This window comes from Ambystoma mexicanum, chromosome 5p, assembly GCF_040938575.1.
Source record: "Ambystoma mexicanum isolate Mex_15411 chromosome 5p, UKY_AmexF1_1, whole genome shotgun sequence".
Classification (NCBI taxonomy): domain Eukaryota; kingdom Metazoa; phylum Chordata; class Amphibia; order Caudata; family Ambystomatidae; genus Ambystoma; species Ambystoma mexicanum.
This window is the reverse complement of record NC_090930.1, coordinates 740857582-740883461: the sequence shown is the minus strand read 5'-3', so window position 1 is coordinate 740883461 and position 25880 is coordinate 740857582. Positions and strand designations below refer to the sequence as shown.

The 25880-nt window shown below is 39.4% G+C and overlaps 21 non-coding genes across 21 annotated transcripts; 11 read left to right on the top strand and 10 right to left on the bottom strand.

Moving 5' to 3' along the window:
* Positions 1-1750: 1750 nt before the first annotated feature.
* On the top strand, positions 1751-1822 carry TRNAQ-CUG (transfer RNA glutamine (anticodon CUG)). The gene has a single exon. It is a non-coding gene; the product is annotated as a tRNA-Gln (tRNA).
* A 913-nt stretch (positions 1823-2735) lies between these two features.
* On the bottom strand, positions 2736-2807 carry TRNAQ-UUG (transfer RNA glutamine (anticodon UUG)). Its single transcript has one exon. It is a non-coding gene; the product is annotated as a tRNA-Gln (tRNA).
* Positions 2808-3066: 259 nt separating this feature from the next.
* Positions 3067-3138, top strand: TRNAQ-CUG (transfer RNA glutamine (anticodon CUG)). Its single transcript has one exon. It is a non-coding gene; the product is annotated as a tRNA-Gln (tRNA).
* An 881-nt stretch (positions 3139-4019) lies between these two features.
* TRNAQ-UUG (transfer RNA glutamine (anticodon UUG)) lies at positions 4020-4091 on the bottom strand. The gene has a single exon. It is a non-coding gene; the product is annotated as a tRNA-Gln (tRNA).
* A 2378-nt stretch (positions 4092-6469) lies between these two features.
* On the top strand, positions 6470-6541 carry TRNAQ-CUG (transfer RNA glutamine (anticodon CUG)). The gene has a single exon. It is a non-coding gene; the product is annotated as a tRNA-Gln (tRNA).
* A 913-nt stretch (positions 6542-7454) lies between these two features.
* Positions 7455-7526, bottom strand: TRNAQ-UUG (transfer RNA glutamine (anticodon UUG)). The gene has a single exon. It is a non-coding gene; the product is annotated as a tRNA-Gln (tRNA).
* A 259-nt stretch (positions 7527-7785) lies between these two features.
* On the top strand, positions 7786-7857 carry TRNAQ-CUG (transfer RNA glutamine (anticodon CUG)). The gene has a single exon. It is a non-coding gene; the product is annotated as a tRNA-Gln (tRNA).
* An 881-nt stretch (positions 7858-8738) lies between these two features.
* TRNAQ-UUG (transfer RNA glutamine (anticodon UUG)) lies at positions 8739-8810 on the bottom strand. Its single transcript has one exon. It is a non-coding gene; the product is annotated as a tRNA-Gln (tRNA).
* A 2376-nt stretch (positions 8811-11186) lies between these two features.
* TRNAQ-CUG (transfer RNA glutamine (anticodon CUG)) lies at positions 11187-11258 on the top strand. The gene has a single exon. It is a non-coding gene; the product is annotated as a tRNA-Gln (tRNA).
* Positions 11259-12171: 913 nt separating this feature from the next.
* TRNAQ-UUG (transfer RNA glutamine (anticodon UUG)) lies at positions 12172-12243 on the bottom strand. The gene has a single exon. It is a non-coding gene; the product is annotated as a tRNA-Gln (tRNA).
* Positions 12244-12502: 259 nt separating this feature from the next.
* Positions 12503-12574, top strand: TRNAQ-CUG (transfer RNA glutamine (anticodon CUG)). Its single transcript has one exon. It is a non-coding gene; the product is annotated as a tRNA-Gln (tRNA).
* Positions 12575-13455: 881 nt separating this feature from the next.
* Positions 13456-13527, bottom strand: TRNAQ-UUG (transfer RNA glutamine (anticodon UUG)). The gene has a single exon. It is a non-coding gene; the product is annotated as a tRNA-Gln (tRNA).
* A 2346-nt stretch (positions 13528-15873) lies between these two features.
* TRNAQ-CUG (transfer RNA glutamine (anticodon CUG)) lies at positions 15874-15945 on the top strand. Its single transcript has one exon. It is a non-coding gene; the product is annotated as a tRNA-Gln (tRNA).
* Positions 15946-16857: 912 nt separating this feature from the next.
* Positions 16858-16929, bottom strand: TRNAQ-UUG (transfer RNA glutamine (anticodon UUG)). The gene has a single exon. It is a non-coding gene; the product is annotated as a tRNA-Gln (tRNA).
* A 259-nt stretch (positions 16930-17188) lies between these two features.
* On the top strand, positions 17189-17260 carry TRNAQ-CUG (transfer RNA glutamine (anticodon CUG)). The gene has a single exon. It is a non-coding gene; the product is annotated as a tRNA-Gln (tRNA).
* Positions 17261-18141: 881 nt separating this feature from the next.
* TRNAQ-UUG (transfer RNA glutamine (anticodon UUG)) lies at positions 18142-18213 on the bottom strand. Its single transcript has one exon. It is a non-coding gene; the product is annotated as a tRNA-Gln (tRNA).
* A 2346-nt stretch (positions 18214-20559) lies between these two features.
* On the top strand, positions 20560-20631 carry TRNAQ-CUG (transfer RNA glutamine (anticodon CUG)). The gene has a single exon. It is a non-coding gene; the product is annotated as a tRNA-Gln (tRNA).
* A 913-nt stretch (positions 20632-21544) lies between these two features.
* On the bottom strand, positions 21545-21616 carry TRNAQ-UUG (transfer RNA glutamine (anticodon UUG)). Its single transcript has one exon. It is a non-coding gene; the product is annotated as a tRNA-Gln (tRNA).
* Positions 21617-21875: 259 nt separating this feature from the next.
* Positions 21876-21947, top strand: TRNAQ-CUG (transfer RNA glutamine (anticodon CUG)). Its single transcript has one exon. It is a non-coding gene; the product is annotated as a tRNA-Gln (tRNA).
* An 881-nt stretch (positions 21948-22828) lies between these two features.
* Positions 22829-22900, bottom strand: TRNAQ-UUG (transfer RNA glutamine (anticodon UUG)). The gene has a single exon. It is a non-coding gene; the product is annotated as a tRNA-Gln (tRNA).
* Positions 22901-25272: 2372 nt separating this feature from the next.
* Positions 25273-25344, top strand: TRNAQ-CUG (transfer RNA glutamine (anticodon CUG)). Its single transcript has one exon. It is a non-coding gene; the product is annotated as a tRNA-Gln (tRNA).
* The last annotated feature ends 536 nt before the right edge of the window (positions 25345-25880 follow it).

Sequence of the window (25880 nt, the reverse complement as noted above, 5' to 3'; positions counted from 1 at the left end):
ATGATCATGTAACTGAATTTACATTTTTAGATTTTAACTGCAGTAGTTGCTTGTTTTTCATTTTTATTTTTTGTGTACGCATACATCCCTTTTTGTGGGGAGGGGGGAGTGATGTCTGTTTACTTATATTAGCTAATATAGGTCATTTTATGTCCGCTTACAATATGTGTCAGGATTTTTTATGTTGTTTCCAATCAATGTCTAATATCAAGTGGTTTGCAGCAGTCATACAAAGGCACGTAACACCCCCAAAACACCTACATAAATTAGAAATACTCCGGAAGAGTACTCAGTTTATGAAAAGGCGGTGAATCCCAAATAGAACTGTAAATGTAAGCTAGCAAGCAGACTGTGCACCCCTGTTTGGAACTATGACCTGTGTGTTGCCCTCTATTAACAGAACGATGTAACTGCAGCCCATGTCACATAAAATAGAAAGTAGAGATTATGCAAATTAACTCCCAGAAGAGCCTGGTGTCACCCCAAAAGGTGTCATGCTTTTCACACCAAGAAACATCCACACATAGATCCCTGCGAACCTCAAAAACGTACAGGAAACCCTGTCCAGCGCTTTGCTCCCAGAGGAGATAAGGTTGAAAAACCACCCTATGTTAAAAGTGTCCATAATCCATGCCAGCTGCCCTGTCTATAGAACCTGGCAGTTCGTGGCCGTGGGCCTAGGGGCATGAGTGGAAGGGTTTAACCTGCCTGGGTTCTTGGGCATGGTTTCATCATGCCTCAGTTTACAATGGCACTCTGCCACTTTGTCAGGCTTTAAAGAAGCCTGACTCCTGCAGAGCAAAAGATCTGATTATTTCCTTACATGTTTTGTACGTAAGAATGCGGATGGTGCTCTGAGCCTCCTATGGTGGTTATTAAGCATGGTATACATACCATAGCATGTAACTGTGCCTACAAATGGAACATTTTGTTCATTTATTAGGGAGTTGTGAAAATGGCAAAATCAAATTGCCATTACTGACACAGACCAGCTGCCGCTGTCCGGACATTTCGTCGAAAGACATTTCGTCAAAAGACATTTGGTCGACGTAATTTGGTCGAAAGCCAAATGGTCGTTTTTTTTATTTATTTATATATATATATTTTTTAGGTTGTAGTTTAGGGAAAAAAAGGGGTTTTTAGAAAAAAGGGGGTTGGGGGGACCCCCCCAAACCCCCCCCCAAAAAAAATGTGAAAATAAAAAACAAAGCAATTCGACCATTTGGTTTTCGACCAAATGGTTTCGACCAATTGTCCTGTCGACAAATTTTTTTCGACGAAATGTCTGGCAACCCAGCTGCCGACTGTTGCTATTGACAGGAGTTCCAGGTGTATAAACTGAGGAGATCACCAGTTCAATTACCTGTGAACGCATTTTGAAGCTCATTCACAACCAGTTCATGCCCGTTCTCTCCATTTTGGCTTTCTGGCTGGCCGAGGGGCCCTTCAGTAATGTTCTTTGCTAACCATTACACCATGGGCCCCTTGCTGGTGCAACCTGACAGAGTTGTAACAGAAATGAGAATCGAGATCTCATGCATCATTTTAACAAACTCATATTCCTAGCCCACGGATATTATGCAAATGTGGAACTGTTTAGTTGGTTGTTGCGCAATAGCAAACTCTTTGCTTTACAGCTCATTTGGATAGGATTCTTCCTCTGGAGGCATAAGATAAAAGAATATTGCATACATTCTCTAAAAGGCTCTTTTTTTGCTGCAATGACGTTCATCATGTCACTAAGTATGTAGGTTCCATGGTGTAATGGTTAGCACTCTGGACTCTGAATCCAGCGATCCGAGTTCAAATCTCGGTGGGACCTTGGGAATTACTGTGTTTGTTTTCCTCTCAGTGTCTTGTTTTAATAGCAATGACGCTGCTGTGTCGCCCACTTTCATAGCATTATTCCCTGGGTGCATTTGAAAAAAGAAAGATTTTCCATGGATGACGCTCTTTAGCCACAATGAAACCCACCACTTTCTGTGGTGTGAAAGACCCATGGTGTAATGGTAGCACCCTGGAGGTTGAATCCAATAATTTGCATTCAAATCTCTGTAAGAGTTTACCATCAGTCGAACCTTTCCCTTATCGTTTATTGTGGATGTCTTCTTTGAAGAAAGGTATGATCCAACTAAAGTAAGTACATTCACGAATGGGCCCTTGGTCGGTACAAACAGTATTTATACACCTCAGGCCTTTTGTGAATTAAGAAAAGTGTGTTCTTTGTTCTATTTTTCATCTCAAACTGATACCTTAATTTTACAAACATGTAAAGGCTGTTAAGACGCTTGATTAATATCATTGATTCTGAATGTGGTCGCTTTTCATAGGATTAACCCTTTAACAATTTTGAAAGAGAATGGCGATACAATAGAGCTGCTTTTCCCAAAATGGTATTATTAATGTTGTTGCTGCATCTTCAAGTAAAAAGAGAATCCATTGGGTCACAGATTGAGCATGTTTCTTAACATTGAGTTAAGTTTGAAAATTTCAAATCTTTTATGTATGTTTCCGATGCAGATCTGCCCATCGACTCAGAATGACCTCACTGTTCATACATTTAAAAAAAATGCATAAAGGTTAAGGTACTAGGCACAAAAGTGGATTTTTATGAAAAGTTATGCCAGAGAGTGAGAGCGAAAATGAATACCCTACACCACTAACCTTATGAATATTACTATCTTTGGCCTATAATTTAAGACAACAAGGAGACAAAGTGTGTTAGAGCAAGAGAGAGGTTCCACCGAGACTTGAACTCGGATCGCTGGATTCAAAGTCCAAAGTGCTAACCATTACACCATGGAACCATTGTTGAGCAGAGCTTCATAAGGGCAATGAGAATATAGGGCACAGTCAAGATTTTTACTGACCTATAGTAACCGTTTACTGATATTATATCGAAGCAGCACTGTTGCTGTTGGATGCTGTGCAATCGCAAAGTATTGGCTTCATGTCTCATTTGGATCAAATTCTTCCTCTGGAGTCTAATGATATAGGAATATTACATATTTTCTCTGATGTGCTCTGTTTTTCCAGAATGAAGTGCATCATGCTACTGAATATGTGGGTTCCATGGTGTAATGGTTAGCACTCTGGACTCTGAATCCAGCGATCCGAGTTCAAGTCTCGGTGGGACCTTGGGGCTGCTTCTCTTTTAGAGTTGCCTTTCATTTGCAGATAGATATAACAGCAATAGCTTTGCTTTACAGCCCACTTTGATGGCAGTCTTCTTTGACCAAAGAATATTAATAGTTTCTGGGGATGACTCTCTTTTGCCACAAAGAAACTGCCCACTCTCATATCTCCAAAGCTCCAAGGTATAATGGCTATTAAACTGGCTTTTGATCTCAGCGATTTGCATTGAAAGCCCAGGAGGCCCCTAAAATCAGTTGAATTGTTTCCTGATAATTTAGAGTTTATTTCTTCTTTCGAGAAAGGTGTGATCCAAATAAAGTAAGTACATTTAAACAAGGGCACTTGATCAGTAAATGCACTACTTTCTAGAACTCATAACTCTTGTAAGTTATAAAAAGTTTGCTCTCCATACAGTTTGTCAACTCAAAGAATTACATTTTTTACACATTTAATAAGACCATCAAATTGCTTGAAACATAGGAATGATTGTGAAAGTGAATATGATTCACCAAAATAATTGTATAACATTTTTTAATGTTAATAAAATAGGGCTTTTTCCAATCTTTTCACATCAATGTTGTTTCTGCATGTTCCAGTGAGCAGAGAATCTACTGCACATAGTGTGTACATTTTTCTTTTCATAGAGTTAAGGTTGGACATTATTCATCTGTGGAAAAGGTTTCTGAGAGATATCTGGGTGCCCACTCTGATTGACCTTAGGGATTGTACATTAACGATATGTAGTTGCATCACTGTATTGGTATCCGTCACCAAAGTGCATTTAAATGTAATGTCGTGCAGAGAGAGTCGACTGAACTTCTGAATATTAACTCTGTTGAATTGTAATTTGAGAAATTAGAAAATGGAGTGTAAGAGCAAGATAACGGTCCCACCAAGACTTGAACTCGGATCGTTGGATTCAAAGTCCAAAGTGCTAACCATTACACCATGGAACCCTTGCAAGATGCACCTGAGAGCGTTGAATCAGAAATGGCAATATAGAGCACATTTACAATTTTTACAGATTCATAGTCCCAATTGACTGATATCATACAAACACAGCGATGTTGTCGATTGACGTTGTGCTATAGCAATCTCTGTGCTTTATAGAGCATGTAGATCAAATTCTTCCTCTTGAGGCATATGATTAAGCAATATTAAATATTGTTTCTGACTGCCTCTGTTTTGGCATAATGAAGTTCAGCATTTGCGGAAGTATTTAGGTTCCATGGTCTAATGGTTAGTAGGCTGGACTCTGAATTTAGTAATCTGACATGTTATAGCTATATTTTGTTTTCCTTTGGGTGTATTGTCATTTTATGCACATAGATTTCCTAGCAGTGGCTGTGATGAATAGTTCAATTTGATAGCAGCTTCCTTTTGAGAATTTGAAAAAAAAAGAATTAAATAGTCTCTCTGGATGACTCTGCTTTGATTTCTATGTGCACATCCCTTTTGCGTTTCAGAGGGATTGACCAACATACACAACAGTGCTTGGAAGACCTCTTCCTCCCTCATGGCATGTAAAGCTAACCTCTCTCCTACCGTGTGTTTTTTTACTTTTTAACTTCCCCTTCCGAGTCATGATCATGTAACTGAATTTACATTTTTAGATTTTAACTGCAGTAGTTGCTTGTTTTTCATTTTTATTTTTTGTGTACGCATACATCCCTTTTTGTGGGGAGGGGGGAGTGATGTCTGTTTACTTATATTAGCTAATATAGGTCATTTTATGTCCGCTTACAATATGTGTCAGGATTTTTTATGTTGTTTCCAATCAATGTCTAATATCAAGTGGTTTGCAGCAGTCATACAAAGGCACGTAACACCCCCAAAACACCTACATAAATTAGAAATACTCCGGAAGAGTACTCAGTTTATGAAAAGGCGGTGAATCCCAAATAGAACTGTAAATGTAAGCTAGCAAGCAGACTGTGCACCCCTGTTTGGAACTATGACCTGTGTGTTGCCCTCTATTAACAGAACGATGTAACTGCAGCCCATGTCACATAAAATAGAAAGTAGAGATTATGCAAATTAACTCCCAGAAGAGCCTGGTGTCACCCCAAAAGGTGTCATGCTTTTCACACCAAGAAACATCCACACATAGATCCCTGCGAACCTCAAAAATGTACAGGAAACCCTGTCCAGCGCTTTGCTCCCAGAGGAGATAAGGTTGAAAAACCACCCTATGTTAAAAGTGTCCATAATCCATGCCAGCTGCCCTGTCTATAGAACCTGGCCGTTCGTGGCCGTGGGCCTAGGGGCATGAGTGGAAGGGTTTAACCTGCCTGGGTTCTTGGGCATGGTTTCATCATGCCTCAGTTTACAATGGCACTCTGCCACTTTGTCAGGCTTTAAAGAAGCCTGACTCCTGCAGAGCAAAAGATCTGATTATTTCCTTACATGTTTTGTACGTAAGAATGCGGATGGTGCTCTGAGCCTCCTATGGTGGTTATTAAGCATGGTATACATACCATAGCATGTAACTGTGCCTACAAATGGAACATTTTGTTCATTTATTAGGGAGTTGTGAAAATGGCAAAATCAAATTGCCATTACTGACACAGACCAGCTGCCGCTGTCCGGACATTTCGTCGAAAGACATTTCGTCAAAAGACATTTGGTCGACGTAATTTGGTCGAAAGCCAAATGGTCGTTTTTTTTATTTATTTATATATATATATTTTTTAGGTTGTAGTTTAGGGAAAAAAAGGGGTTTTTAGAAAAAAGGGGGTTGGGGGGACCCCCCCAAACCCCCCCCCCAAAAAAAATGTGAAAATAAAAAACAAAGCAATTCGACCATTTGGTTTTCGACCAAATGGTTTCGACCAATTGTCCTGTCGACAAATTTTTTTCGACGAAATGTCTGGCAACCCAGCTGCCGACTGTTGCTATTGACAGGAGTTCCAGGTGTATAAACTGAGGAGATCACCAGTTCAATTACCTGTGAACGCATTTTGAAGCTCATTCACAACCAGTTCATGCCCGTTCTCTCCATTTTGGCTTTCTGGCTGGCCGAGGGGCCCTTCAGTAATGTTCTTTGCTAACCATTACACCATGGGCCCCTTGCTGGTGCAACCTGACAGAGTTGTAACAGAAATGAGAATCGAGATCTCATGCATCATTTTAACAAACTCATATTCCTAGCCCACGGATATTATGCAAATGTGGAACTGTTTAGTTGGTTGTTGCGCAATAGCAAACTCTTTGCTTTACAGCTCATTTGGATAGGATTCTTCCTCTGGAGGCATAAGATAAAAGAATATTGCATACATTCTCTAAAAGGCTCTTTTTTTGCTGCAATGACGTTCATCATGTCACTAAGTATGTAGGTTCCATGGTGTAATGGTTAGCACTCTGGACTCTGAATCCAGCGATCCGAGTTCAAATCTCGGTGGGACCTTGGGAATTACTGTGTTTGTTTTCCTCTCAGTGTCTTGTTTTAATAGCAATGACGCTGCTGTGTCGCCCACTTTCATAGCATTATTCCCTGGGTGCATTTGAAAAAAGAAAGATTTTCCATGGATGACGCTCTTTAGCCACAATGAAACCCACCACTTTCTGTGGTGTGAAAGACCCATGGTGTAATGGTAGCACCCTGGAGGTTGAATCCAATAATTTGCATTCAAATCTCTGTAAGAGTTTACCATCAGTCGAACCTTTCCCTTATCGTTTATTGTGGATGTCTTCTTTGAAGAAAGGTATGATCCAACTAAAGTAAGTACATTCACGAATGGGCCCTTGGTCGGTACAAACAGTATTTTTACACCTCAGGCCTTTTGTGAATTAAGAAAAGTGTGTTCTTTGTTCTATTTTTCATCTCAAACTGATACCTTCATTTTACAAACATGTAAAGGCTGTTAAGACGCTTGATTAATATCATTGATTCTGAATGTGGTCGCTTTTCATAGGATTAACCCTTTAACAATTTTGAAAGAGAATGGCGATACAATAGAGCTGCTTTTCCCAAAATGGTATTATTAATGTTGTTGCTGCATCTTCAAGTAAAAAGAGAATCCATTGGGTCACAGATTGAGCATGTTTCTTAACATTGAGTTAAGTTTGAAAATTTCAAATCTTTTATGTATGTTTCCGATGCAGATCTGCCCATCGACTCAGAATGACCTCACTGTTCATACATTTAAAAAAAATGCATAAAGGTTAAGGTGCTAGGCACAAAAGTGGATTTTTATGAAAAGTTATGCCAGAGAGTGAGAGCGAAAATGAATACCCTACACCACTAACCTTATGAATATTACTATCTTTGGCCTATAATTTAAGACAACAAGGAGACAAAGTGTGTTAGAGCAAGAGAGAGGTTCCACCGAGACTTGAACTCGGATCGCTGGATTCAAAGTCCAAAGTGCTAACCATTACACCATGGAACCCTTGTTGAGCAGAGCTTCATAAGGGCAATGAGAATATAGGGCACAGTCAAGATTTTTACTGACCTATAGTAACCGTTTACTGATATTATATCGAAGCAGCACTGTTGCTGTTGGATGCTGTGCAATCACAAAGTATTGGCTTCATGTCTCATTTGGATCAAATTCTTCCTCTGGAGTCTAATGATATAGGAATATTACATATTTTCTCTGATGTGCTCTGTTTTTCCAGAATGAAGTGCATCATGCTACTGAATATGTGGGTTCCATGGGGTAATGGTTAGCACTCTGGACTCTGAATCCAGCGATCCGAGTTCAAGTCTCGGTGGGACTTTGGGGCTGCTTCTCTTTTAGAGTTGCCTTTCATTTGCAGATAGATATAACAGCAATAGCTTTGCTTTACAGCCCACTTTGATGGCAGTCTTCTTTGACCAAAGAATATTAATCGTTTCTGGGGATGACTCTCTTTTGCCACAAAGAAACTGCCCACTCTCATATCTCCAAAGCTCCAAGGTATAATGGCTATTAAACTGGCTTTTGATCTCAGCGATTTGCATTGAAAGCCCAGGAGGCCCCTAAAATCAGTTGAATTGTTTCCTGATAATTTAGAGTTTATTTCTTCTTTCGAGAAAGGTGTGATCCAAATAAAGTAAGTACATTTAAACAAGGGCACTTGATCAGTAAATGCACTACTTTCTAGAACTCATAACTCTTGTAAGTTATAAAAAGTTTGCTCTCCATACAGTTTGTCAACTCAAAGAATTACATTTTTTACACATTTAATAAGACCATCAAATTGCTTGAAACATAGGAATGATTGTGAAAGTGAATATGATTCACCAAAATAATTGTATAACATTTTTTAATGTTAATAAAATAGGGCTTTTTCCAATCTTTTCACATCAATGTTGTTTCTGCATGTTCCAGTGAGCAGAGAATCTACTGCACATAGTGTGTACATTTTTCTTTTCATAGAGTTAAGGTTGGACATTATTCATCTGTGGAAAAGGTTTCTGAGAGATATCTGGGTGCCCACTCTGATTGACCTTAGGGATTGTACATTAACGATATGTAGTTGCATCACTGTATTGGTATCAGGCACCAAAGTGCATTTAAATGTAATGTCGTGCAGAGAGAGTCGACTGAACTTCTGAATATTAACTCTGTTGAATTGTAATTTGAGAAATTAGAAAATGGAGTGTAAGAGCAAGATAACGGTCCCACCGAGACTTGAACTCGGATCGTTGGATTCAAAGTCCAAAGTGCTAACCATTACACCATGGAACCCTTGCAAGATGCACCTGAGAGCGTTGAATCAGAAATGGCAATATAGAGCACATTTACAATTTTTACAGATTCATAGTCCCAATTGACTGATATCATACAAACACAGCGATGTTGTCGATTGACGTTGTGCTATAGCAATCTCTGTGCTTTATAGAGCATGTAGATCAAATTCTTCCTCTTGAGGCATATGATTAAGCAATATTAAATATTGTTTCTGACTGCCTCTGTTTTGGCATAATGAAGTTCAGCATTTGCGGAAGTATTTAGGTTCCATGGTCTAATGGTTAGTAGGCTGGACTCTGAATTTAGTAATCTGACATGTTATAGCTATATTTTGTTTTCCTTTGGGTGTATTGTCATTTTATGCACATAGATTTCCTAGCAGTGGCTGTGATGAATAGTTCAATTTGATAGCAGCTTCCTTTTGAGAATTTGAAAAAAAAAGAATTAAATAGTCTCTCTGGATGACTCTGCTTTGATTTCTATGTGCACATCCCTTTTGCGTTTCAGAGGGATTGACCAACATACACAACAGTGCTTGGAAGACCTCTTCCTCCCTCATGGCATGTAAAGCTAACCTCTCTCCTACCGTGTGTTTTTTTACTTTTTAACTTCCCCTTCCGAGTCATGATCATGTAACTGAATTTACATTTTTAGATTTTAACTGCAGTAGTTGCTTGTTTTTCATTTTTATTTTTTGTGTACGCATACATCCCTTTTTGTGGGGAGGGGGGAGTGATGTCTGTTTACTTATATTAGCTAATATAGGTCATTTTATGTCCGCTTACAATATGTGTCAGGATTTTTTATGTTGTTTCCAATCAATGTCTAATATCAAGTGGTTTGCAGCAGTCATACAAAGGCACGTAACACCCCCAAAACACCTACATAAATTAGAAATACTCCGGAAGAGTACTTAGTTTATGAAAAGGCGGTGAATCCCAAATAGAACTGTAAATGTAAGCTAGCAAGCAGACTGTGCACCCCTGTTTGGAACTATGACCTGTGTGTTGCCCTCTATTAACAGAACGATGTAACTGCAGCCCATGTCACATAAAATAGAAAGTAGAGATTATGCAAATTAACTCCCAGAAGAGCCTGGTGTCACCCCAAAAGGTGTCATGCTTTTCACACCAAGAAACATCCACACATAGATCCCTGCGAACCTCAAAAACGTACAGGAAACCCTGTCCAGCGCTTTGCTCCCAGAGGAGATAAGGTTGAAAAACCACCCTATGTTAAAAGTGTCCATAATCCATGCCAGCTGCCCTGTCTATAGAACCTGGCCGTTCGTGGCCGTGGGCCTAGGGGCATGAGTGGAAGGGTTTAACCTGCCTGGGTTCTTGGGCATGGTTTCATCATGCCTCAGTTTACAATGGCACTCTGCCACTTTGTCAGGCTTTAAAGAAGCCTGACTCCTGCAGAGCAAAAGATCTGATTATTTCCTTACATGTTTTGTACGTAAGAATGCGGATGGTGCTCTGAGCCTCCTATGGTGGTTATTAAGCATGGTATATATACCATAGCATGTAACTGTGCCTACAAATGGAACATTTTGTTCATTTATTAGGGAGTTGTGAAAATGGCAAAATCAAATTGCCATTACTGACACAGACCAGCTGCCGCTGTCCGGACATTTCGTCGAAAGACATTTCGTCAAAAGACATTTGGTCGACGTAATTTGGTCGAAAGCCAAATGGTCGTTTTTTTTATTTATTTATATATATATATTTTTTAGGTTGTAGTTTAGGGAAAAAAAGGGGTTTTTAGAAAAAAGGGGGTTGGGGGGACCCCCCAAACCCCCCCCCAAAAAAAATTTGAAAATAAAAAACAAAGCAATTCGACCATTTGGTTTTCGACCAAATGGTTTCGACCAATTGTCCTGTCGACAAATTTTTTTCGACTAAATGTCTGGCAACCCAGCTGCCGACTGTTGCTATTGACAGGAGTTCCAGGTGTATAAACTGAGGAGATCACCAGTTCAATTACCTGTGAACGCATTTTGAAGCTCATTCACAACCAGTTCATGCCCGTTCTCTCCATTTTGGCTTTCTGGCTGGCCGAGGGGCCCTTCAGTAATGTTCTTTGCTAACCATTACACCATGGGCCCCTTGCTGGTGCAACCTGACAGAGTTGTAACAGAAATGAGAATCGAGATCTCATGCATCATTTTAACAAACTCATATTCCTAGCCCACGGATATTATGCAAATGTGGAACTGTTTAGTTGGTTGTTGCGCAATAGCAAACTCTTTGCTTTACAGCTCATTTGGATAGGATTCTTCCTCTGGAGGCATAAGATAAAAGAATATTGCATACATTCTCTAAAAGGCTCTTTTTTTGCTGCAATGACGTTCATCATGTCACTAAGTATGTAGGTTCCATGGTGTAATGGTTAGCACTCTGGACTCTGAATCCAACGATCCGAGTTCAAATCTCGGTGGGACCTTGGGAATTACTGTGTTTGTTTTCCTCTCAGTGTCTTGTTTTAATAGCAATGACGCTGCTGTGTCGCCCACTTTCATAGCATTATTCCCTGGGTGCATTTGAAAAAAGAAAGATTTTCCATGGATGACGCTCTTTAGCCACAATGAAACCCACCACTTTCTGTGGTGTGAAAGACCCATGGTGTAATGGTAGCACCCTGGAGGTTGAATCCAATAATTTGCATTCAAATCTCTGTAAGAGTTTACCATCAGTCGAACCTTTCCCTTATCGTTTATTGTGGATGTCTTCTTTGAAGAAAGGTATGATCCAACTAAAGTAAGTACATTCACGAATGGGCCCTTGGTCGGTACAAACAGTATTTATACACCTCAGGCCTTTTGTGAATTAAGAAAAGTGTGTTCTTCGTTCTATTTTTCATCTCAAACTGATACCTTCATTTTACAAACATGTAAAGGCTGTTAAGACGCTTGATTAATATCATTGATTCTGAATGTGGTCGCTTTTCATAGGATTAACCCTTTAACAATTTTGAAAGAGAATGGCGATACAATAGAGCTGCTTTTCCCAAAATGGTATTATTAATGTTGTTGCTGCATCTTCAAGTAAAAAGAGAATCCATTGGGTCACAGATTGAGCATGTTTCTTAACATTGAGTTAAGTTTGAAAATTTCAAATCTTTTATGTATGTTTCCGATGCAGATCTGCCCATCGACTCAGAATGACCTCACTGTTCATACATTTAAAAAAAATGCATAAAGGTTAAGGTGCTAGGCACAAAAGTGGATTTTTATGAAAAGTTATGCCAGAGAGTGAGAGCGAAAATGAATACCCTACACCACTAACCTTATGAATATTACTATCTTTGGCCTATAATTTAAGACAACAAGGAGACAAAGTGTGTTAGAGCAAGAGAGAGGTTCCACCGAGACTTGAACTCGGATCGCTGGATTCAAAGTCCAAAGTGCTAACCATTACACCATGGAACCCTTGTTGAGCAGAGCTTCATAAGGGCAATGAGAATATAGGGCACAGTCAAGATTTTTACTGACCTATAGTAACCGTTTACTGATATTATATCGAAGCAGCACTGTTGCTGTTGGATGCTGTGCAATCGCAAAGTATTGGCTTCATGTCTCATTTGGATCAAATTCTTCCTCTGGAGTCTAATGATATAGGAATATTACATATTTTCTCTGATGTGCTCTGTTTTTCCAGAATGAAGTGCATCATGCTACTGAATATGTGGGTTCCATGGTGTAATGGTTAGCACTCTGGACTCTGAATCCATCGATCCGAGTTCAAGTCTCGGTGGGACCTTGGGGCTGCTTCTCTTTTAGAGTTGCCTTTCATTTGCAGATAGATATAACAGCAATAGCTTTGCTTTACAGCCCGCTTTGATGGCAGTCTTCTTTGACCAAAGAATATTAATAGTTTCTGGGGATGACTCTCTTTTGCCACAAAGAAACTGCCCACTCTCATATCTCCAAAGCTCCAAGGTATAATGGCTATTAAACTGGCTTTTGATCTCAGCGATTTGCATTGAAAGCCCAGGAGGCCCCTTAAATCAGTTGAATTGTTTCCTGATAATTTAGAGTTTATTTCTTCTTTCGAGAAAGGTGTGATCCAAATAAAGTAAGTACATTTAAACAAGGGCACTTGATCAGTAAATGCACTACTTTCTAGAACTCATAACTCTTGTAAGTTATAAAAAGTTTGCTCTCCATACAGTTTGTCAACTCAAAGAATTACATTTTTTACACATTTAATAAGACCATCAAATTGCTTGAAACATAGGAATGATTGTGAAAGTGAATATGATTCACCAAAATAATTGTATAACATTTTTTAATGTTAATAAAATAGGGCTTTTTCCAATCTTTTCACATCAATGTTGTTTCTGCATGTTCCAGTGAGCAGAGAATCTACTGCACATAGTGTGTACATTTTTCTTTTCATAGAGTTAAGGTTGGACATTATTCATCTGTGGAAAATGTTTCTGAGAGATATCTGGGTGCCCACTCTGATTGACCTTAGGGATTGTACATTAACGATATGTAGTTGCATCACTGTATTGGTATCAGGCACCAAAGTGCATTTAAATGTAATGTCGTGCAGAGAGAGTCGACTGAACTTCTGAATATTAACTCTGTTGAATTGTAATTTGAGAAATTAGAAAATGGAGTGTAAGAGCAAGATAACGGTCCCACCGAGACTTGAACTCGGATCGTTGGATTCAAAGTCCAAAGTGCTAACCATTACACCATGGAACCCTTGCAAGATGCACCTGAGAGTGTTGAATCAGAAATGGTAATATAGAGCACATTTACAATTTTTACAGATTCATAGTCCCAATTGACTGATATCATACAAACACAGCGATGTTGTCGATTGACGTTGTGCTATAGCAATCTCTGTGCTTTATAGAGCATGTAGATCAAATTCTTCCTCTTGAGGCATATGATTAAGCAATATTAAATATTGTTTCTGACTGCCTCTGTTTTGGCATAATGAAGTTCAGCATTTGCGGAAGTATTTAGGTTCCATGGTCTAATGGTTAGTAGGCTGGACTCTGAATTTAGTAATCTGACATGTTATAGCTATATTTTGTTTTCCTTTGGGTGTATTGTCATTTTATGCACATAGATTTCCTAGCAGTGGCTGTGATGAATAGTTCAATTTGATAGCAGCTTCCTTTTGAGAATTTGAAAAAAAAAGAATTAAATAGTCTCTCTGGATGACTCTGCTTTGATTTCTATGTGCACATCCCTTTTGCGTTTCAGAGGGATTGACCAACATACACAACAGTGCTTGGAAGACCTCTTCCTCCCTCATGGCATGTAAAGCTAACCTCTCTCCTACCGTGTGTTTTTTTACTTTTTAACTTCCCCATCCGAGTCATGATCATGTAACTGAATTTACATTTTTAGATTTCAACTGCAGTAGTTGCTTGTTTTTCATTTTTATTTTTTGTGTACGCATACATCCCTTTTTGTGGGGAGGGGGGAGTGATGTCTGTTTACTTATATTAGCTAATATAGGTCATTTTATGTCCGCTTACAATATGTGTCAGGATTTTTTATGTCGTTTCCAATCAATGTCTAATATCAAGTGGTTTGCAGCAGTCATACAAAGGCACGTAACACCCCCAAAACACCTACATAAGTTAGAAATACTCCGGAAGAGTACTCAGTTTATGAAAAGGCGGTGAATCCCAAATAGAACTGTAAATGTAAGCTAGCAAGCAGACTGTGCACCCCTGTTTGGAACTATGACCTGTGTGTTGCCCTCTATTAACAGAACAATGTAACTGCAGCCCATGTCACATAAAATAGAAAGTAGAGATTATGCAAATTAACTCCCAGAAGAGCCTGGTGTCACCCCAAAAGGTGTCATGCTTTTCACACCAAGAAACATCCACACATAGATCCCTGCGAACCTCAAAAACGTACAGGAAACCCTGTCCAGCGCTTTGCTCCCAGAGGAGATAAGGTTGAAAAACCACCCTATGTTAAAAGTGTCCATAATCCATGCCAGCTGCGGGGCCTAGGGGCATGAGTGGAAGGGTTTAACCTGCCTGGGTTCTTGGGCATGGTTTCATCATGCCTCAGTTTACAATGGCACTCTGCCACTTTGTCAGGCTTTAAAGAAGCCTGACTCCTGCAGAGCAAAAGATCTGATTATTTCCTTACATGTTTTGTACGTAAGAATGCGGATGGTGCTCTGAGCCTCATATGGTGGTTATTAAGCATGGTATACATACCATAGCATGTAACTGTGCCTACAAATGGAACATTTTGTTCATTTATTAGGGAGTTGTGAAAATGGCAAAATCAAATTGCCATTACTGACACAGACCAGCTGCCGCTGTCCGGACATTTCGTCGAAAGACATTTCGTCGAAAGACATTTGGTCGACGTAATTTGGTCGAAAGCCAAATGGTCGTTTTTTTTATTTATTTATATATATATTTTTTAGGTTGTAGTTTAGGGAAAAAAAGGGGTTTTTAGAAAAAAAGGGGGTTGGGGGGACCCCCCCAAACCCCCCCCCAAAAAAAAATGTGAAAATAAAAAACAAAGCAATTCGACCATTTGGTTTTCGACCAAATGGTTTCGACCAATTGTCCTGTCAACAAATTTTTTTTGACGAAATGTCTGGCAACCCAGCTGCCGACTGTTGCTATTGACAGGAGTTCCAGGTGTATAAACTGAGGAGATCACCAGTTCAATTACCTGTGAACGCATTTTGAAGCTCATTCACAACCAGTTCATGCCCGTTCTCTCCATTTTGGCTTTCTGGCTGGCCGAGGGGCCCTTCAGTAATGTTCTTTGCTAACCATTACACCATGGGCCCCTTGCTGGTGCAACCTGACAGAGTTGTAACAGAAATGAGAATCGAGATCTCATGCATCATTTTAACAAACTCATATTCCTAGCCCACGGATATTATGCAAATGTGGAACTGTTTAGTTGGTTGTTGCGCAATAGCAAACTCTTTGCTTTACAGCTCATTTGGATAGGATTCTTCCTCTGGAGGCATAAGATAAAAGAATATTGCATACATTCTCTAAAAGGCTCTTTTTTTGCTGCAATGACGTTCATCATGTCACTAAGTATGTAGGTTCCATGGTGTAATGGTTAGCACTCTGGACTCTGAATCCAGCGATCCGAGTTCAAATCTCGGTGGGACCTTGGGAATTACTGTGTTTGTTTTCCTCTCAGTGTCTTGTTTTAATAGCAATGACGCTGCTGTGTCGCCCACTTTCATAGCATTATTCCCTGGGTGCATTTGAAAAAAGAAAGATTTTCCATGGATGACGCTCTTTAGCCACAATGAAACCCACCACTTTCTGTGGTGTGAAAGACCCATGGTGTAATGGTAGCACCCTGGAGGTTGAATCCAATAATTTGCATTCAAATCTCTGTAAGAGTTTACCATCAGTCGAACCTTTCCCTTATCGTTTATTGTGGATGTCTTCTTTGAAGAAAGGTATGATCCAACTAAAGTAAGTACATTCACGAATGGGCCCTTGGTCGGTACAAACAGTATTTATACACCTCAGGCCTTTTGTGAATTAAGAAAAGTGTGTTCTTTGTTCTATTTTTCATCTCAAACTGATACCTTCATTTTACAAACATGTAAAGGCTGTTAAGACGCTTGATTAATATCATTGATTCTGAATGTGGTCGCTTTTCATAGGATTAACCCTTTAACAATTTTGAAAGAGAATGGCGATACAATAGAGCTGCTTTTCCCAAAATGGTATTATTAATGTTGTTGCTGCATCTTCAAGTAAAAAGAGAATCCATTGGGTCACAGATTGAGCATGTTTCTTAACATTGAGTTAAGTTTGAAAATTTCAAATCTTTTATGTATGTTTCCGATGCAGATCTGCCCATCGACTCAGAATGACCTCACTGTTCATACATTTAAAAAAATGCATAAAGGTTAAGGTGCTATGCACAAAAGTGGATTTTTATGAAAAGTTATGCCAGAGAGTGAGAGCGAAAATGAATACCCTACACCACTAACCTTATGAATATTACTATCTTTGGCCTATAATTTAAGACAACAAGGAGACAAAGTGTGTTAGAGCATGAGAGAGGTTCCACCGACACTTGAACTCGGATCGCTGGATTCAAAGTCCAAAGTGCTAACCATTACACCATGGAACCCTTGTTGAGCAGAGCTTCATAAGGGCAATGAGAATATAGGGCACAGTCAAGATTTTTACTGACCTATAGTAACCGTTTACTGATATTATATCGAAGCAGCACTGTTGCTGTTGGATGCTGTGCAATCGCAAAGTATTGGCTTCATGTCTCATTTGGATCAAATTCTTCCTCTGGAGTCTAATGATATAGGAATATTACATATTTTCTCTGATGTGCTCTGTTTTTCCAGAATGAAGTGCATCATGCTACTGAATATGTGGGTTCCATGGTGTAATGGTTAGCACTCTGGACTCTGAATCCAGCGATCCGAGTTCAAGTCTCGGTGGGACCTTGGGGCTGCTTCTCTTTTAGAGTTGCCTTTCATTTGCAGATAGATATAACAGCAATAGCTTTGCTTTACAGCCCACTTTGATGGCAGTCTTCTTTGACCAAAGAATATTAATAGTTTCTGGGGATGACTCTCTTTTGCCACAAAGAAACTGCCCACTCTCATATCTCCAAAGCTCCAAGGTATAATGGCTATTAAACTGGCTTTTGATCTCAGCGATTTGCATTGAAAGCCCAGGAGGCCCCTAAAATCAGTTGAATTGTTTCCTGATAATTTAGAGTTTATTTCTTCTTTCGAGAAAGGTGTGATCCAAATAAAGTAAGTACATTTAAACAAGGGCACTTGATCAGTAAATGCACTACTTTCTAGAACTCATAACTCTTGTAAGTTATAAAAAGTTTGCTCTCCATACAGTTTGTCAACTCAAAGAATTACATTTTTTACACATTTAATAAGACCATCAAATTGCTTGAAACATAGGAATGATTGTGAAAGTGAATATGATTCACCAAAATAATTGTATAACATTTTTTAATGTTAATAAAATAGGGCTTTTTCCAATCTTTTCACATCAATGTTGTTTCTGCATGTTCCAGTGAGCAGAGAATCTACTGCACATAGTGTGTACATTTTTCTTTTCATAGAGTTAAGGTTGGACATTATTCATCTGTGGAAAATGTTTCTGAGAGATATCTGGGTGCCCACTCTGATTGACCTTAGGGATTGTACATTAACGATATGTAGTTGCATCACTGTATTGGTATCAGGCACCAAAGTGCATTTAAATGTAATGTCGTGCAGAGAGAGTCGACTGAACTTCTGAATATTAACTCTGTTGAATTGTAAGTTGAGAAATTAGAAAATGGAGTGTAAGAGCAAGATAACGGTCCCACCGAGACTTGAACTCGGATCGTTGGATTCAAAATCCAAAGTGCTAACCATTACACCATGGAACCCTTGCAAGATGCACCTGAGAGCGTTGAATCAGAAATGGTAATATAGAGCACATTTACAATTTTTACAGATTCATAGTCCCAATTGACTGATATCATACAAACACAGCGATGTTGTCGATTGACGTTGTGCTATAGCAATCTCTGTGCTTTATAGAGCATGTAGATCAAATTCTTCCTCTTGAGGCATATGATTAAGCAATATTAAATATTGTTTCTGACTGCCTCTGTTTTGGCATAATGAAGTTCAGCATTTGCGGAAGTATTTAGGTTCCATGGTCTAATGGTTAGTAGGCTGGACTCTGAATTTAGTAATCTGACATGTTATAGCTATATTTTGTTTTCCTTTGGGTGTATTGTCATTTTATGCACATAGATTTCCTAGCAGTGGCTGTGATGAATAGTTCAATTTGATAGCAGCTTCCTTTTGAGAATTTGAAAAAAAAAGAATTAAATAGTCTCTCTGGATGACTCTGCTTTGATTTCTATGTGCACATCCCTTTTGCGTTTCAGAGGGATTGACCAACATACACAACAGTGCTTGGAAGACCTCTTCCTCCCTCATGGCATGTAAAGCTAACCTCTCTCCTACCGTGTGTTTTTTTACTTTTTAACTTCCCCTTCCGAGTCATGATCATGTAACTGAATTTACATTTTTAGATTTTAACTGCAGTAGTTGCTTGTTTTTCATTTTTATTTTGTGTGTACGCATACATCCCTTTTTGTGGGGAGGGGGGGGTGATGTCTGTTTACTTATATTAGCTAATATAGGTCATTTTATGTCCGCTTACAATATGTGTCAGGATTTTTTATGTCGTTTCCAATCAATGTCTAATATCAAGTGGTTTGCAGCAGTCATACAAAGGCACGTAACACCCCCAAAACACCTACATAAGTTAGAAATACTCCGGAAGAGTACTCAGTTTATGAAAAGGCGGTGAATCCCAAATAGAACTGTAAATGTAAGCTAGCAAGCAGACTGTGCACCCCTGTTTGGAACTATGACCTGTGTGTTGCCCTCTATTAACAGAACAATGTAACTGCAGCCCATGTCACATAAAATAGAAAGTAGAGATTATGCAAATTAACTCCCAGAAGAGCCTGGTGTCACCCCAAAAGGTGTCATGCTTTTCACACCAAGAAACATCCACACATAGATCCCTGCGAACCTCAAAAACGTACAGGAAACCCTGTCCAGCGCTTTGCTCCCAGAGGAGATAAGGTTGAAAAACCACCCTATGTTAAAAGTGTCCATAATCCATGCCAGCTGCGGGGCCTAGGGGCATGAGTGGAAGGGTTTAACCTGCCTGGGTTCTTGGGCATGGTTTCATCATGCCTCAGTTTACAATGGCACTCTGCCACTTTGTCAGGCTTTAAAGAAGCCTGACTCCTGCAGAGCAAAAGATCTGATTATTTCCTTACATGTTTTGTACGTAAGAATGCGGATGGTGCTCTGAGCCTCCTATGGTGGTTATTAAGCATGGTATACATACCATAGCATGTAACTGTGCCTACAAATGGAACATTTTGTTCATTTATTAGGGAGTTGTGAAAATGGCAAAATCAAATTGCCATTACTGACACAGACCAGCTGCCGCTGTCCGGACATTTCGTCGAAAGACATTTCGTCGAAAGACATTTGGTCGACGTAATTTGGTCGAAAGCCAAATGGTCGTTTTTTTTATTTATTTATATATATATTTTTTAGGTTGTAGTTTAGGGAAAAAAAGGGGTTTTTAGAAAAAAAGGGGGTTGGGGGGACCCCCCCAAACCCCCCCCCCAAAAAAAATGTGAAAATAAAAAACAAAGCAATTCGACCATTTGGTTTTCGACCAAATGGTTTCGACCAATTGTCCTGTCGACAAATTTTTTTTGACGAAATGTCTGGCAACCCAGCTGCCGACTGTTGCTATTGACAGGAGTTCCAGGTGTATAAACTGAGGAGATCACCAGTTCAATTACCTGTGAACGCATTTTGAAGCTCATTCACAACCAGTTCATGCCCGTTCTCTCCATTTTGGCTTTCTGGCTGGCCGAGGGGCCCTTCAGTAATGTTCTTTGCTAACCATTACACCATGGGCCCCTTGCTGGTGCAACCTGACAGAGTTGTAACAGAAATGAGAATCGAGATCTCATGCATCATTTTAACAAACTCATATTCCTAGCCCACGGATATTATGCAAATGTGGAACTGTTTAGTTGGTTGTTGCGCAATAGCAAACTCTTTGCTTTACAGCTCATTTGGATAGGATTCTTCCTCTGGAGGCATAAGATAAAAGAATATTGCATACATTCTCTAAAAGGCTCTTTTTTTGCTGCAATGACGTTCATCATGTCACTAAGTATGTAGGTTCCATGGTGTAATGGTTAGCACTCTGGACTCTGAATCCAGCGATCCGAGTTCAAATCTCGGTGGGACCTTGGGAATTACTGTGTTTGTTTTCCTCTCAGTGTCTTGTTTTAATAGCAATGACGCTGCTGTGTCGCCCACTTTCATAGCATTATTCCCTGGGTGCATTTGAAAAAAGAAAGATTTTCCATGGATGACGCTCTTTAGCCACAATGAAACCCACCACTTTCTGTGGTGTGAAAGACCCATGGTGTAATGGTAGCACCCTGGAGGTTGAATCCAATAATTTGCATTCAAATCTCTGTAAGAGTTTACCATCAGTCGAACCTTTCCCTTATCGTTTATTGTGGATGTCTTCTTTGAAGAAAGGTATGATCCAACTAAAGTAAGTACATTCACGAATGGGCCCTTGGTCGGTACAAACAGTATTTATACACCTCAGGCCTTTTGTGAATTAAGAAAAGTGTGTTCTTTGTTCTATTTTTCATCTCAAACTGATACCTTCATTTTACAAACATGTAAAGGCTGTTAAGACGCTTGATTAATATCATTGATTCTGAATGTGGTCGCTTTTCATAGGATTAACCCTTTAACAATTTTGAAAGAGAATGGCGATACAATAGAGCTGCTTTTCCCAAAATGGTATTATTAATGTTGTTGCTGCATCTTCAAGTAAAAAGAGAATCCATTGGGTCACAGATTGAGCATGTTTCTTAACATTGAGTTAAGTTTGAAAATTTCAAATCTTTTATGTATGTTTCCGATGCAGATCTGCCCATCGACTCAGAATGACCTCACTGTTCATACATTTAAAAAAAATGCATAAAGGTTAAGGTGCTATGCACAAAAGTGGATTTTTATGAAAAGTTATGCCAGAGAGTGAGAGCGAAAATGAATACCCTACACCACTAACCTTATGAATATTACTATCTTTGGCCTATAATTTAAGACAACAAGGAGACAAAGTGTGTTAGAGCAAGAGAGAGGTTCCACCGACACTTGAACTCGGATCGCTGGATTCAAAGTCCAAAGTGCTAACCATTACACCATGGAACCCTTGTTGAGCAGAGCTTCATAAGGGCAATGAGAATATAGGGCACAGTCAAGATTTTTACTGACCTATAGTAACCGTTTACTGATATTATATCGAAGCAGCACTGTTGCTGTTGGATGCTGTGCAATCGCAAAGTATTGGCTTCATGTCTCATTTGGATCAAATTCTTCCTCTGGAGTCTAATGATATAGGAATATTACATATTTTCTCTGATGTGCTCTGTTTTTCCAGAATGAAGTGCATCATGCTACTGAATATGTGGGTTCCATGGTGTAATGGTTAGCACTCTGGACTCTGAATCCAGCGATCCGAGTTCAAGTCTCGGTGGGACCTTGGGGCTGCTTCTCTTTTAGAGTTGCCTTTCATTTGCAGATAGATATAACAGCAATATCTTTGCTTTACAGCCCACTTTGATGGCAGTCTTCTTTGACCAAAGAATATTAATAGTTTCTGGGGATGACTCTCTTTTGCCACAAAGAAACTGCCCACTCTCATATCTCCAAAGCTCCAAGGTATAATGGCTATTAAACTGGCTTTTGATCTCAGCGATTTGCATTGAAAGCCCAGGAGGCCCCTAAAATCAGTTGAATTGTTTCCTGATAATTTAGAGTTTATTTCTTCTTTCGAGAAAGGTGTGATCCAAATAAAGTAAGTACATTTAAACAAGGGCACTTGATCAGTAAATGCACTACTTTCTAGAACTCATAACTCTTGTAAGTTATAAAAAGTTTGCTCTCCATACAGTTTGTCAACTCAAAGAATTACATTTTTTACACATTTAATAAGACCATCAAATTGCTTGAAACATAGGAATGATTGTGAAAGTGAATATGATTCACCAAAATAATTGTATAACATTTTTTAATGTTAATAAAATAGGGCTTTTTCCAATCTTTTCACATCAATGTTGTTTCTGCATGTTCCAGTGAGCAGAGAATCTACTGCACATAGTGTGTACATTTTTCTTTTCATAGAGTTAAGGTTGGACATTATTCATCTGTGGAAAATGTTTCTGAGAGATATCTGGGTGCCCACTCTGATTGACCTTAGGGATTGTACATTAACGATATGTAGTTGCATCACTGTATTGGTATCAGGCACCAAAGTGCATTTAAATGTAATGTCGTGCAGAGAGAGTCGACTGAACTTCTGAATATTAACTCTGTTGAATTGTAAGTTGAGAAATTAGAAAATGGAGTGTAAGAGCAAGATAACGGTCCCACCGAGACTTGAACTCGGATCGTTGGATTCAAAATCCAAAGTGCTAACCATTACACCATGGAACCCTTGCAAGATGCACCTGAGAGCGTTGAATCAGAAATGGTAATATAGAGCACATTTACAATTTTTACAGATTCATAGTCCCAATTGACTGATATCATACAAACACAGCGATGTTGTCGATTGACGTTGTGCTATAGCAATCTCTGTGCTTTATAGAGCATGTAGATCAAATTCTTCCTCTTGAGGCATATGATTAAGCAATATTAAATATTGTTTCTGACTGCCTCTGTTTTGGCATAATGAAGTTCAGCATTTGCGGAAGTATTTAGGTTCCATGGTCTAATGGTTAGTAGGCTGGACTCTGAATTTAGTAATCTGACATGTTATAGCTATATTTTGTTTTCCTTTGGGTGTATTGTCATTTTATGCACATAGATTTCCTAGCAGTGGCTGTGATGAATAGTTCAATTTGATAGCAGCTTCCTTTTGAGAATTTGAAAAAAAAAGAATTAAATAGTCTCTCTGGATGACTCTGCTTTGATTTCTATGTGCACATCCCTTTTGCGTTTCAGAGGGATTGACCAACATACACAACAGTGCTTGGAAGACCTCTTCCTCCCTCATGGCATGTAAAGCTAACCTCTCTCCTACCGTGTGTTTTTTTACTTTTTAACTTCCCCTTCCGAGTCATGATCATGTAACTGAATTTACATTTTTAGATTTTAACTGCAGTAGTTGCTTGTTTTTCATTTTTATTTTGTGTGTACGCATACATCCCTTTTTGTGGGGAGGGGGGGGGGTGATGTCTGTTTACTTATATTAGCTAATATAGGTCATTTTATGTCCGCTTACAATATGTGTCAGGATTTTTTATGTCGTTTCCAATCAATGTCTAATATCAAGTGGTTTGCAGCAGTCATACAAAGGCACGTAACACCCCCAAAACACCTACATAAGTTAGAAATACTCCGGAAGAGTACTCAGTTTATGAAAAGGCGGTGAATCCCAAATAGAACTGTAAATGTAAGCTAGCAAGCAGACTGTGCACCCCTGTTTGGAACTATGACCTGTGTGTTGCCCTCTATTAACAGAACAATGTAACTGCAGCCCATGTCACATAAAATAGAAAGTAGAGATTATGCAAATTAACTCCCAGAAGAGCCTGGTGTCACCCCAAAAGGTGTCATGCTTTTCACACCAAGAAACATCCACACATAGATCCCTGCGAACCTCAAAAACGTACAGGAAACCCTGTCCAGCGCTTTGCTCCCAGAGGAGATAAGGTTGAAAAACCACCCTATGTTAAAAGTGTCCATAATCCATGCCAGCTGCCCTGTCTATAGAACCTGGCCGTTCGGGGCCTAGGGGCATGAGTGGAAGGGTTTAACCTGCCTGGGTTCTTGGGCATGGTTTCATCATGCCTCAGTTTACAATGGCACTCTGCCACTTTGTCAGGCTTTAAAGAAGCCTGACTCCTGCAGAGCAAAAGATCTGATTATTTCCTTACATGTTTTGTACGTAAGAATGCGGATGGTGCTCTGAGCCTCCTATGGTGGTTATTAAGCATGGTATACATACCATAGCATGTAACTGTGCCTACAAATGGAACATTTTGTTCATTTATTAGGGAGTTGTGAAAATGGCAAAATCAAATTGCCATTACTGACACAGACCAGCTGCCGCTGTCCGGACATTTCGTCGAAAGACATTTCGTCGAAAGACATTTGGTCGACGTAATTTGGTCGAAAGCCAAATGGTCGTTTTTTTTATTTATTTATATATATATTTTTTAGGTTGTAGTTTAGGGAAAAAAAGGGGTTTTTAGAAAAAAAGGGGGTTGGGGGGACCCCCCCAAACCCCCCCCCCAAAAAAAATGTGAAAATAAAAAACAAAGCAATTCGACCATTTGGTTTTCGACCAAATGGTTTCGACCAATTGTCCTGTCGACACATTTTTTTTGACGAAATGTCTGGCAACCCAGCTGCCGACTGTTGCTATTGACAGGAGTTCCAGGTGTATAAACTGAGGAGATCACCAGTTCAATTACCTGTGAACGCATTTTGAAGCTCATTCACAACCAGTTCATGCCCGTTCTCTCCATTTTGGCTTTCTGGCTGGCCGAGGGGCCCTTCAGTAATGTTCTTTGCTAACCATTACACCATGGGCCCCTTGCTGGTGCAACCTGACAGAGTTGTAACAGAAATGAGAATCGAGATCTCATGCATCATTTTAACAAACTCATATTCCTAGCCCACGGATATTATGCAAATGTGGAACTGTTTAGTTGGTTGTTGCGCAATAGCAAACTCTTTGCTTTACAGCTCATTTGGATAGGATTCTTCCTCTGGAGGCATAAGATAAAAGAATATTGCATACATTCTCTAAAAGGCTCTTTTTTTGCTGCAATGACGTTCATCATGTCACTAAGTATGTAGGTTCCATGGTGTAATGGTTAGCACTCTGGACTCTGAATCCAGCGATCCGAGTTCAAATCTCGGTGGGACCTTGGGAATTACTGTGTTTGTTTTCCTCTCAGTGTCTTGTTTTAATAGCAATGCCGCTGCTGTGTCGCCCACTTTCATAGCATTATTCCCTGGGTGCATTTGAAAAAAGAAAGATTTTCCATGGATGACGCTCTTTAGCCACAATGAAACCCACCACTTTCTGTGGTGTGAAAGACCCATGGTGTAATGGTAGCACCCTGGAGGTTGAATCCAATAATTTGCATTCAAATCTCTGTAAGAGTTTACCATCAGTCGAACCTTTCCCTTATCGTTTATTGTGGATGTCTTTTTTGAAGAAAGGTATGATCCAACTAAAGTAAGTACATTCACGAATGGGCCCTTGGTCGGTACAAACAGTATTTATACACCTCAGGCCTTTTGTGAATTAAGAAAAGTGTGTTCTTCGTTCTATTTTTCATCTCAAACTGATACCTTCATTTTACAAACATGTAAAGGCTGTTAAGACGCTTGATTAATATCATTGATTCTGAATGTGGTCGCTTTTCATAGGATTAACCCTTTAACAATTTTGAAAGAG